This window comes from Cupressus sempervirens, chromosome 9 (assembly GCF_028749045.1).
Source record: "Cupressus sempervirens isolate cs-2001-9-10 chromosome 9, ASM2874904v1, whole genome shotgun sequence".
In the NCBI taxonomy this organism is placed as follows: domain Eukaryota; kingdom Viridiplantae; phylum Streptophyta; class Pinopsida; order Cupressales; family Cupressaceae; genus Cupressus; species Cupressus sempervirens.
The window spans coordinates 539711753-539724293 of record NC_143126.1 but is presented as its reverse complement, the minus strand read 5'-3'; the positions used below and the strand labels follow the sequence as shown (position 1 = coordinate 539724293).

Sequence of the window (12541 nt, the reverse complement as noted above, 5' to 3'; positions counted from 1 at the left end):
AGATGAAAAAACATATATTTAAAAAAAATATGCCACGACATATGACATTGTTAGGTAAAATCATGAAAAGAACATGAAATATGTCAAGGCAGAAGCATGTTCTTCCAAAGATTGCAGCTCAAACTTACTTCCATTCAAACGATGACACTCTGGCTCTGAATTGATGTAGAGGAAATAATCAACCAATAAAGTAGAAGAGCCGAAGAAATCGGTTCAGGAAAACCATCTGGAACCTTCGCCAGATCTCTTTTTGCAGCTATAAACACAACACTCTTATATTGAAATAGAAATTTGAGATATAAACACAGACAAATGGACAAAAGAGACTTCTTTAATGCTGCTATCAAACCTGGCTTTGATACCATGTTAATGTTTTGACCTAGAAATATAGATAACAGTAATAACAGACCATAAACAATACACAAAAGATTTATCTTGGGAAGACCCTTCCACTTGAAGGGAAAAACCCAAACACACCAGCAAAATATCTCTTTTATTGATCGAGAAATGTTCATAGTACAAGGCTTCCACTTGATTTACAATATACCAAACAATTATATAAATAGATTGCATAAGATTCTTCATCTTACACACGAAGGTCTCTTTGAGTCCCAAAAGTAAGACCCTTCATATTTCCACATATTCAACATTTCACATATCCATACACATGCCTCTTCGCATGACATATGACACGTCTTTCTGCATAATATTTAATCACAAATATCTCTTTCAGCTGAAGTTGACCATAATGGTCATAACAAACATATTTCCATTTTATAAGAGTAGAGATAAAGATCTGTATCACAGCTACAACCTTCAACATATTACTATAATGATTGTTGCGAGCTCTTGGTATAGGAATACGGCATTTGACTTGTCAATGCACAGATAGGTTTTTCCATAATTGATAGTTGTGCCAAGATAGCTCTAGAACTAATAGACATGTCATTAAAGAAAAGTTTTTTTTAGTTGGGGAAAGCTTCATACAATATCACAGATATTTCTATCAATAGCTTTGGCTCTATGATGCTCATCTCATCAACAAGGATGCATTTCACATACTTAATGTCTTCTTGAAATGCTATTAATGACTGCCCCTCTAATGATTATATCTATATTACATGGGGATGCACTCCTTATTTTTGGCCCTCTAGGAAACATCCCAGAAATGTGTCTGCTGTCATCCCACCGTCCCCATCCTCGAAACATTGTGCAACATTTTAAATTTTAACACGAGCCAATCTTTTTCTTAAGACAGAAAAGTAGAAACAAATCATAGTGGGCTTTGACATTAACTAATGGTTCTAAGCCGGCAGTTAAGTTGAATCTATGTTTCATGCATGCATCAAAATGTTGGAGTTGCAGGCTTATTTTATGTCTCAGACAAGACATTTTCTTATCTCATCATAAATGTTGTCATTGAAAGTTATACAAACATATGTTTACATACATACATACATACATATATATACATATACACACACATAGTTGTCCACTGCCGTCCCCCATGCCTGTCTCAAAAACATGGAATATAGGATTATATTTCTTTTTCGTTAGAATCTGAAGAGTTCGTATATTGACTTGAGACCTATATATTGAGCACACCAAGGAGCAGATTATGCTTATATTATACAGAACATTAATGAACATGGCTAATGCAATGGATCAAATGGGATTTTTCTATACGCGTCGTACCTTGAATGCTCATATCAATGGTTTCATGAAGGAATAATTGTTATATTATTAGTTAATATCAACCTTTGGCCGTACACTGATTGTGTGTGTTTTGAGGCCAATATGTTGGTGTGTGCATGGATTCTAGAGGCTAATTTAAATGCCTTCCATGTTAGTTGGGCCATGGCATCTATTGCAATTAATTTCATCGATGGAATGCACTCATTGGTAGATCAAGTCCTGTTTTTGTGCTATTTGTCTTTTGTACATGGATATTAAGGTTGATTTAGGATCCATAAAATTAGTGATGGGCACAGTCCTATCCAAAGCTTATTCTATTTTATTTTCGTAAAATTTGAACTTGTTAACTATCAAAATCTTTCATCTGTATGAGGTCTAACCTTCTTGATTTTAAAAGTTCTTATTTCTGCCACGAATAGGCATAGGTATATGCTTTATGAATGTGATGCAAAAATGATTATTTCTCTCACATTTTTAAATATGAACTTTTGTCTTCTGCTAAGATAACATTCAAAACATATTACTTCATGATTTACCTCGGTTTTTGCTTCTGTGTAAGCTACACCTACCTTTTCGGTATATACATGAATTGTACACAATGAATCACATATTTCTCTTTATAAATAAATATGTTAAAGAGTTTTATTTTAGGAGTAAGCCTCACTAATTACTGCCTGTAAGGAATTGGGATATCACATGATTACTAAATATGTTCTATTCACAATTTGCTACTAATGTTCCCTAATATATAAAGTAAATGTCTATGGGATTCAAAAAAATTAAAATTCATTAACCAAAATGTAAGTTGTCAGCTTTGTTTTTGGTAAAATGTTTGAATCTGATATTAAATTATTTTTTCTTAGAACATTATGTGCATTGAAGACCATTTCTATTTCTTTTAGCAAGGGAAGATAGGTAATATCATAGTTCAAAACATCGCAGATATGTCTATCATAAATGATCTTATTGTGATATTTTCTGCTGGCTGATAAAACATGTCAAATTCGCATGGATACTTAGTACAGGTAAGTTTAAAAAATATCACACAGATTAGTTTGACATCTATCGGTAATAAATCACTTATTTATCGTGATAAGTACAAAAAAATGCATTTATATAGTTAGTGCATTAAATTGACTTCGTTTTTCACTTTTACCATTTGCATTTGTCTGAAAGTTACTAAAACCTTCTTTTATGTAAGTAGGATGCTGATAATAATGGTGGGAAGTTGGCTTCACACCCGTTCTGGCCTGCCTGCCAATAATTTATCTATTGTGTCCACCAAGCAGAATGTACTATATCTCCTGTGCTTTGATGGACGTCTTTTGTAACTAAATCCAAAGTTCTCATTTCGACTTAGGCAGATAGGATGTTGCGAAATTTAAATTACACATTATCCACGCTCATGTTAGTTATGTGTACATTGCATATATATTTGCCACTGGTACTAATTGTAACATTTGACAAACATTCTCATTTTTTACACTCTGGCGGATGACCTTGATCTGTTTCAAAGGTTCATATTATGGATACCTCGTAAGCATGAGATCATTATTCTGCGACATTGTTTTACACAGTTCACACATTTGTCCTGTGATTTCACACTTTGCAGATATGTCTATTGAAACATTTCAAAATTTTAGTATTGGCATGGACAGAGTATTGTTCTATTAGATTTCTGGGAATGATTGTGTAAGTTTTTTTATAGAAATCTAATAGAACATTATATACGGATTGTGGAAATCTGATAGCTTTGATGGACAGAGTATGTTCAGCAAACATTTTTTGTAAAATTTGGCTTGTAATCTGTTCAAAAATTCCTCAAGTCTTTGCATTTAATGAGATTACATATCACTGAGACTAGTTGTTAAACCGGTTCAATCACTATGTTTATGTTTCCACATTTTATTTACCAGAGCAGTTATCACTTAGGTAGATAGTGCATTTATATATATCTAGACTGGCTTGTTTGGTTTGTTTACCATTTACTGACTCATTAGATGCATCTCCTTATTGACTTTTGCAAAAGAATGCATTTCTAATTAAATTTTTAGCAATTTTTCAAGTTCTCGATATTTTCTTGAGAAGTTCAAACTTTAGCTCTGATATTTGCCGATATCTTTTTTTTTTTCTGCCCTTGGTTATAAGTTGCCAATAACGATATTTTGAACTATAGGTAATATAGCCTATATTCCTCTAAAGAAAAGTGATTTATTAATAAGTTGGTAATATTAATCATAAGAATTTCAAGAAGCGAGATCAAATTCCTGTCCTGTCCTCTGCTTCTGCTATCTTCGTTCCAATATGAACAGTTAAATTCAACAATATTCCTTATATTCTTTGACTCAAAACCATCTCTTTGAAGAAACCTTACAAAAATTGATGGTCCATCAAAATAATTACCCTTCTCATCTGTGTCTCCTTCCAACCATTAACAAGAACATTGAGGGGTAGAATGAAGAGAGATGTTGATGTTTGAGTTTTGGAAGAAGGTAGCACCACACGCCACACGGATGACTTTCAGACTAGACTGCTGAGACTTCGCTACAACTTGTATTTAATGAAATTCAAGGCAGCGAGAGGTAACATTCTAATGCATTCTAGCTACAAATTTAGATATTTTTGTGTTCATTTGATATTTATGGCTGAAAGATTTGACTGCAGATTTCATTTTGAATACCACTGTGACTGTTTGCAAGTAGCAGACAGCTTGCACTAAGGATTTCCCTGTGGTTCAGCAGCACCTGGGTGCATCCACAATCAGGACAACCAAAAACAGTTTATCTGTTACAATTTTGGTTTGTCACAGTTTGGCATATTCTTGGGAAATTCTGAGCAGTGGGTTTGCAACAGTAACATGGGTGGTGTTATTCAAGACATAGCAAGTGAAGCAGTATTGGTATCAATATTAGCTGCATGAGACAGAGTTTTAAAGAGAATTGGTGCGAGATCTCTTAGCAAGCTCGTCATATTTGTATCTGATGAAACACATTCTCAATTGAAAAGGTTTATAGAATTGCAGGAATAGGCAAAAAATACGTTAGAATGTTGTGAACAGATTCTTCTACTAATGATGCCCTTTCTCTTGACATTGTTTGCAAGTACATAGTAGTGGACATAAGAAGTTTTAAGGAATAAGGCATCGGACTCTAAGCTAGTGATAGGTTACAGAGATTGGCAAATGGGACTGTTAAGACAAAGAAATGACAGCTAATTACATTTCTTTATAAAAGAGAAAGGAAAAATGCATTGTTTATTTTTAAGGTCGATGGCAACCATTTTGTTTCCAATCAAATTGGAAGGCAAAGAAACACTTATATTTTCTTAAAACAATTCAGCTTCATCTTGAAATAAGATAAGATAATATAATATTAATGTCCAACAAGAGACCACAACCCGGGTCTATGGGACTAGGAGCTTACAACCAAGAAGATAGCCTCAAATGAAACACCAAACAGTGCCGATAAAAGAGCAAGCACAAACCTAAAATAGAAGATGAAGAAGAGAGCACGAGTCACCTTGAACATGATTACAGTTTAGGGATCCTTCCTCGAAGGGAAGGACAACAATGAATGAGATGGATAGGGGTGACCAGGGGCTCTGTTCTGTCGCTGAGTGGTGCGGGAGGAGTGTCACTGGCGAAGAGGAATATTAACTTAAAATGAAAGCTGACCAAAATAGGCATCAATGGAAATGAAACTCCTCAAAATGAAAACAAATTGCAAAAAGCTGAAACGAATGGAGCACTATAACAAGCAGGACTTAATGATGCAACAAAGTGGGTGTGTAGGGAGGAAAGTTAGAAGCTTGTGTGTAGAAACAGTGTTGAGAAAGCACTGGGTGCACAAGGGAAGAATTGCCTAGTTGAGTAAGGGTTGCGATAGAATGAAAAGGGCAAGTAGCAGACAAAGGTAGATGCTAGATCTGGTTATCAACATTACATGGGAAACTGCTAAATTTGAGAGCTAAGGCAATGTGAGAGGACATTGATAGGCCCATATTGAATTAATAATAAGTTGCACATTTTATGTATGTTTGCTAAAACATTTGAATGTAAGTAAAAGCTATTTTCCCTTTATAGTGATTCTATGTGCGATACACCGAAGGACAGAGAGTCTATGTATCTATTGGGTAATTGTAAAATTTGATTTTTAAGGTTCTAGTTTGTAGTCTTACATCACTTTGAGCATTTTTTTTTGGGCAAAGTTTATGGGGAACAAGACAAGTTTTCCTGCATGCACTTATGTCTAGGTGACCTATAAATGCTTAAATGGAGAGTTACACCCGCTCTTGGGCTTGAGACAAGTTTGTCGTCCAATTGTAGACTGGAAAGTCCACTTAAGAAGCCTATTAGCTAATGATCTCTCATCAACACACACTTTATCAGCATAGCTAGCATCAACGACACATATTGGGAGAACAACCTCTATCATGATGCTCACCATCGAAGGTTGTACCAATTATGTGCAATTGCTAGGGCATTTTCTTATGTTGGAATCATTCATGAGAAGTTTGCCCTTCTAGCTTACCAATCCCATTTGGATTTGACAAGGAGCCAACAGGAAAAGTAATAGGTATGTATCACAATGGGTACCTGGAACCACCAACCAAGTAAAGGCTTTTTGGTACATGAACAACTAATCTTTTATTGTTATAGTGACATCTAATCCAATATGTGCAAATGGAATGGCTAGTTATTTTGTGATTTTGTTAAGGTTGTTGTGAATTATCCAGGGATTTATCGAGTTGTGAAAATTCTCCTTGTCAAGTTTAAATTTATAAAAAAAAAGGTTAAACATTAGACATCTCGAGGTAAGAAATAAATATTACCAGGATTGTGGGCATGATTTACTATTCTCTTTTCCTTTAGTGAGAAAAATGGAGAGTTTAATTGTTTTATTAGTTCCAACACTTGCTCTAATCAATATTGAACTTGCAAGGCAACTCTAAATGTGCTTGGTGAGTCATTTAACTAAAGATAATCTACTAAAAAGATAGGATTGATAGCCAAGCAAAAGCCTTGACAAGTTGGTGAGGACTAAAGATGGATCATTGCTTTGTGAATGGATATGGGCGTGGACATGAAGAACTATGATATTATATGGAACAATGACCATATGAATCATATCAAATTTGAGTTTGGATGAGAAATTTTCTTGGTCTTCCAATAAAATGATTAGATTTTCAAGAGCATACATGAAATGTTCATTGAGTTCTTGCAAAAGAACTCATGTAGTTGACTTTTCATAGTCAGTTCACAATTTTTTAAAACAAAAGTTTGACAAGTATTAGGGCCAAACTCACACAAGTTCTTGTGAGTGCTTGGTTGTTCTCATTCTAAAACTGGCATGATATCCTTTATATGTTTGTACATAGATTTTACACCATACAAACACTACTTTTCCTTTCCTTATTAGCCCCACATGTTCACAGCCGAAGCTCTCATGACATTTAGCATTCCTTGTATGAATGAATTTGATTGATGACCAAATCAATATTGAGGAAGAACAATCTTAGTTTTAGGTGATCACTATTGTGGATAAATTATAAATAGTGCTTGACAATACAAGTTCCAATAATCCTAATTATTTTGAATGGAATGAAAAGCAAATAAGATAAAATAAATGTGACATTAATGTTGAACACAATTAATTGGAAAAGGTCATCGACATCAATATTAATCAAAATAGTATCCAACATTTTTTGGAAAAGAAAATGAATCTTATATGTTAAGAATTTCTAAGGAAAGATGAATTAAGCATTGAAGAGGAAAGTTGTAATAGTCACTACAATCAGTGTTGAGTAAGGTTCACTAATATTGTACATTGACATCAACATCAATATATATATATATATATATATATATATATATAACTAGATTCTACTTGCCATTAAACATTTTGTGACATGCACCTTTACAATTTGTATCATGGACAATTTCAAAGCGATTGAAATCCTTTTTTAAACATTCATAAAGTCCTCGTACTTAATTTATTTATCAAAAAAGTATGTGCGTATATTTTATATGTATATGTATATAGTATATAGTATATACATACATATATATGTACTGTATATACATGAAAATATGCATATATATTATATATAATATGCATACATACATACATGCTCTACATGTATGTATGTATGTATGTATGTATGTGTGCATAAAGATAAAGAAGTTTATAGTCAACATTGTAACCTCTTGTTTCTATAAAGTACCCACTACTAGAGTTAGCTTAGATGAGTAATATTTGGAAAAGAAATCTTAGAATTAAACAAATACCAAACTTAGCTACAATCTTCAAGATGTAAGTGCAACCCTAATTCTAACCCAAACCTTAAGGACATCTTCTAGATAGGGCTCCCTAACCCTTATGAGGATCTTTAGGGTTCTGAGTGATATAAGATCAATTCTAGAACCATCCTCAGTGATATTTTGATCAATTACTTCTCCTATAAGAGGTAATTTCGATATCTTTATAAAGTATCAAGTATCTCTTTATACATCTATGTATGTATGTGTGTATAAAGAGATACTTGATACTTTATAAAGATATTGATACATACGGACATACATGTATGCATGTATAAAGAGATACTTGGTACTTTAAAAATATATCGATATTACCTCTTATGGTAGAAGTAATTGATCAAAATTTTCATAATGCCAATGCAAATATTGTTATAAACTCTACATAAATGGATAACTGGAAGTAATGGAATCTCATAGTGCTAGTGTGAGAGGTTGTTATAACCTCCACATGAATGGCTAAATGAAATAATAGTGACAATGCGAGAGATTTGTACAATCCCCATATGAATGGCTAAATGAGATTGATATCATCTCCACGTGCCATAATATTTTGACATGTCAACATACGGATACATGAAGAGTCTTGGATAGAGGACGTCTCTCTCAAGAAGAGACCTTAAGGGGTGGACTCTAGAGAAGATAATGAAATAACTGAGGATGGTCCTAGAAGTGATCTTATATTACTAAGAACCCTAAAGATCCTCCTGAGGTTTACGGAACCCTATCTAGAAGATGTCCTTAAGGTTTGGGTTAGAACTGGGATCACAATTGCACCTTGAATATTGTAGTGAAGCTTTCTATTTGTTTAATTATAATATTTCTTTTACAAATATTACTCTTCTAAGCTTACTCTAGTAGAGGGTACTTTATATAAACAAGAGGTTAAATTGTTGACTATGAACTTCTTTATCTTTATGCATACATACATATAGAACATGTATGTATGTATATTATATATAATATATATATGCATATTTTCATGTATATAGTACATAATTATACATATATATATGTATGTATATAGTATATAGTATATACATATACCTATAATACATACACATGAATATATATACACTTCTAATAAATAAATTAAGTATGAGGATTTTATGGATGTTTAAAAATGGATTTCAATCGCTTTCAAATGCCCATGATACCAATTGTAAAATTACATATCACAAAATGTCTTATGGCAGGCAGAATGTAGTATCCATAGGAAAGAGCTTCAATATTGGTGTTTAGAGAAATATTTTGTAAGGGTTGCACAACATCAAAGGACAAATGTTGAAGAATATTTGAGTGTTTTAGAGTCCTAACTAATAGTTAACATGTATGCTACAGAACTACACCATGCATTTAATATTGCACAAAGACAATGCAATGGAATTAATAGTGTGTGGGGACAACATAAAAAATAAATCCTACAGTTTCAAACTTCGAATTTGACAAGAAACTAAAAAGGTTTGCATACATGAAAAATAATTAAGGTAAATAAATATAATATTTTATTTAATGTGGAATTGAAATCTAAAGAAGCTATAACTAATAAATATAACAGTTTAGGTTAAGTATGATTGTGATATATATATTATAAAGCAATACAAATAAAATTCAGATTACGCTAAGTTTAACACCAAACAAGCCATCATAATTCTATTCATTGAAATTATCTGAGTACAATTTTTTTAATGGATAGTTTCGCTTTTAGAGTGAAAATGGGTTTGCATGCATGGACAATCATGAACGTAAATAAATATAACAATTTATTGAATATGAAATGGAGATCTTAAGAAGCTAAAACTGATAGTCCTTATAGAGAAAAATTATGATGAGTATGACACAACCACACACACTGATGGAGAGCTTCTTCAACTAAGAGCTTTCTAGCTCTTCCTAGGCTACTCCTAGCCCACTATAGGGTTTTCTATCCTAACCCTAACCTAGAGGATCCATCTACAATCCCCTTTCTCCAAGAAACTCTCCCAACAATTCAAGTTTCACTGGCATTCCCCCAATTCACCAAATATTCACTCTCTGGCCTAGATTACCAAAACTAACCTAAATGCACCGAGTGACTCAAAAACAAGGTTGAACCTTCCTCTTGAGGTTATTGACCCATTTCTCACCATTCTACACCATTCTTTCAAGTTTCCCTCACACAAATCACCAAATTGCCTAGTTAGGCCTTGTAGCCCTAAGAGCCCCTATTAGCCCTCCTAGAAACAAGGAAAGTTCTATAACTCACAGAAGCTCTCAATAAGGCCCCTTGGTGTATTCTAGACTTTTGTTCCCTATGACCTAATCTTGAAGATTTTGTAGGCCTTGGGCTCCAGTATTGCCTTGTACAATATGGATTCAGAAAACCCTCCTTTAAAGGGTTTTAAAGGCAATGTTTGTGTTTTTTCCTCCATAGGCATCAAACTCCTTTGATTTTTGATCCCTTCATACACTACTCCTACATTGCCAACTCAAGATTGACCCATGTCAATCATTTATTCATCATAAAATTTCTTTACAAGCATTTCCTTGCACCTTGCTAAGCCTATCTACTTGCCTAGGGCTCACTTGTAAAAATAGCATTTGGCCTTCCACAACCTCCTCAAAAACTATTTACACTACATATAGAGGCTGTTGCTTGGTCTCCAAGAGCAATGGTGTCTAGACCAAGGACACTCAAGCCATAACCCATTTCATGCTTGCAACACAAAACTAAATAGCAGGATCATTGAAAACAAATAATTTTATAGACCATATCAAATGCCTATTTGAAAAAAAACACCACACACAAATTCAAAGCATGAACACAAGATGCTATTCCATTAGAAATAATTCATTTATCAATCCAAAAACTCTGCTCAAACTACCAAATCTAGACATTAATGCACAAAATTGTCCTGCTACAGGTGTTGTCCATACACCCAACTGTCCAACCCTTGGAAATGAGTTGGAAAAGTCTTACATAGACTTCATGCTCCATTCTAGCCTATAGTTAGAATCATAGCTTCCCAATTCATTGGCTTTTCCAAAACTACATAAAAGTTGTCAAGCAATTTTGCAAAAATTGCAAAGTTGTTAATGCAACTTTTTGACAATTTTTGAAATTTTGCTCCTAGACTCTTCAAACTTGATTAGAATGTTATCAAACCTTTTAGGATGACCTTAGAACATCTAAGTACCACCTTTACACACTCTTTAACCCCTTTTATGGCATTTTACCATGTTTTTCCACTTAGAGCAACTTTTGGAATTTTGCTCCTATCAGGACCTAAATGTCAAGATTAGACTCCCAATCCAAAACCTATCGAATCAAACCACCTAAACTCACCTTGGGACTTTATAACTAGTCCTTATTACCCCAGTAGTTGGTTAGATAATCTACAAACCAAAATTAATCTTATGGCTTTACCTTACCCTAGGTGCTCCTGCACCATTCTCCCCTTGCATGAGGAAGCCTAAGATACTGCTAGAGATAAGGACTCCTTGTTAATGCCTAGCTTCTTGAATTCACCCTCAACAATCCAAGTTGCCTCAGCCTCAGGTAAATCCACCCATTTCACCAAATGTTTCTTGTAGACTTTGTTTCTTGTGCTCTTCTTCACTCTAGAGTACATGATTTTCTCAACCTGTGGTTGCTTCTTTTCAAGTACCTTTTGGTCTGATACATCCTTGTTTAGTTTTTCTTGATACTTTATGCCATCCATCTTAGGACCTTTGTATGGTACTAGGTCTTTCACATTGAAAATTGGAGAGAGGGAGAGCCATGTCCTTTGGTAGATCTATCTTATAGGCATTAGGTCTATACTTCTCAAGGATTTTGCATGGCCCTATCCTCCTCATTTGCAATTTGCTAGGGATTCCTTTTTGTAACTTGGCCTTGTTGAGATACACCATCACCAGGTCTCCTACTTGAAACTACAACTCTCTCTTCCCCTCATCCTTCTTCTCCTTTAACTTCTAATTGACTTTCATCAAAGTATGCTTCACTTGATCATGTACCTCCTTCATTGATTGAACAAAGTCATCAGCTTGCCCACTAATCTTGTCATGTGAAGGTAGGTCCCTTAAATCCATGATACCTCTTGGGTGAGTGCCATACACCACTTGGAAATGACTTAACCCTGTTGTCCTATTCTTGCTATCATTGTATGCAAATTTAGCTTGGGGAAAGAATTGCTCCCAACTGTGTCCATACTCTTTGGTGAGGCACCTTAATAGGTTGCCCAATACCCTATTTATCACCTTTGTTTGACCATCAGTTTGAGGATGGTAGGCAAAGCTATGTGTTGGGTTTGTTCCAAGCCTCTTCCATAGGGTCTTCCAAAAGTGCCCCATAAACTTGACATCCATGTCACCCACTATGCTCCCTGGCAAGCCATGTATCCTAACCACCTCCCTGAAGAACAGGTTGGCAACATTAATTGCATCATGTGTTGTCTTGCATGTTATGAAGTGGTTCACCTAATTGAACCTATCTACTACCACAAATACACCATCCATCCCTATCCTAGTCCTTGGTAAAGCCCACTATAATGT

General features: G+C 34.3%; 1 protein-coding gene across 2 annotated transcripts in view; it reads left to right on the top strand.

The window, feature by feature from the left end:
- Positions 1 to 3340, top strand: part of LOC149539749 (uncharacterized) — a 35502-nt gene extending 32162 nt beyond the window's left edge. Inside the window, exon 2 of one of the 2 annotated variants that reach the window (XM_089800948.1) lies at positions 2900 to 3340. The gene's annotated coding sequence lies outside the window, so the exon portion shown is untranslated. Of the gene's footprint in view, positions 1 to 2637; positions 2711 to 2899 lie in introns of those variants that run through there. The other variant, XM_089800952.1, reaches the window with a different exon arrangement.
- The last annotated feature ends 9201 nt before the right edge of the window (positions 3341 to 12541 follow it).